Raw genomic sequence first — 764 nt, forward strand, 5'->3', positions numbered from 1 at the left:
GCAATAATATTTCTCCAGTTGTTTAGATCTGACTTCATTTGTGTGAAAAATGTTTTGTAATTGTGTTCTTGTAGTTCCTGGGTTTGTCTTGGCAGGTAGATTCCCAAGTATTTTATATTGTCTGCAGTTAATTTAAAGGGAATTTCTCTTTCTATCTCTTCCTGCTAGGTTTTGTTGGTAATATACAGAAATGCTGGTGATTTATGTAGGTTCATCTTATATCCTGCAACTTTGCTGACGTTGTTAATTATTTCTACTAGTTTTTTATTTGATTCTTTAGGACTCTTTAAGTATACAAAAAATATGGAATGCTTCATGAATGTGCATGTCATCCTTGTGCAGGAGCCATATTAATCTTCTCTGCATCATTCCAATTTCAGCATATGTGCTGCTGAAGCAAGCCCCTTACTTCACTTTATTTTGTTCACATGTCTTCCTGTGCTTCTTAGTAGTCACCATGTTTATCATTTCTTACAGTGAAGTAATATTCCAAAGGGGATGGCCCTCGAAAACCTCTGTGTGGCAGTAGTGCCTCTGAGAAATGTACCTCCAGAGGTCAAGAGATAGGGAGTCCTTCCTTTCTGACTATGAAAAAATGCACCTCTACATCAAGGTTTGGATGAAGACTATATTGGGAGCCAAATGTTACAAATATTTTTATTATTTAATCCTTGATCCTCTCAAGTGTGTGCATGGGAAGGGGGGATAGTTGTTATTTGGTAATCTAAAAACTGTTTGGTTGGTTGTCATTCTTCATTCTCGAA

General features: G+C 36.5%; 1 non-coding gene across 1 annotated transcript; it reads right to left on the minus strand.

Annotated features, from left to right (window-relative positions):
- Positions 1-297: 297 nt before the first annotated feature.
- On the minus strand, positions 298-400 carry LOC144455264 (U6 spliceosomal RNA). Its single transcript, XR_013483983.1, has one exon. It is a non-coding gene; the product is annotated as a U6 spliceosomal RNA (small nuclear RNA).
- Between the last annotated feature and the right edge of the window lie 364 nt (positions 401-764).

The sequence above is a fragment of the Phascolarctos cinereus genome, unplaced genomic scaffold (genome assembly GCF_003287225.1).
Source record: "Phascolarctos cinereus isolate Bilbo 61053 unplaced genomic scaffold, phaCin_HiC Scaffold_1;HRSCAF=81, whole genome shotgun sequence".
Taxonomy (NCBI): domain Eukaryota; kingdom Metazoa; phylum Chordata; class Mammalia; order Diprotodontia; family Phascolarctidae; genus Phascolarctos; species Phascolarctos cinereus.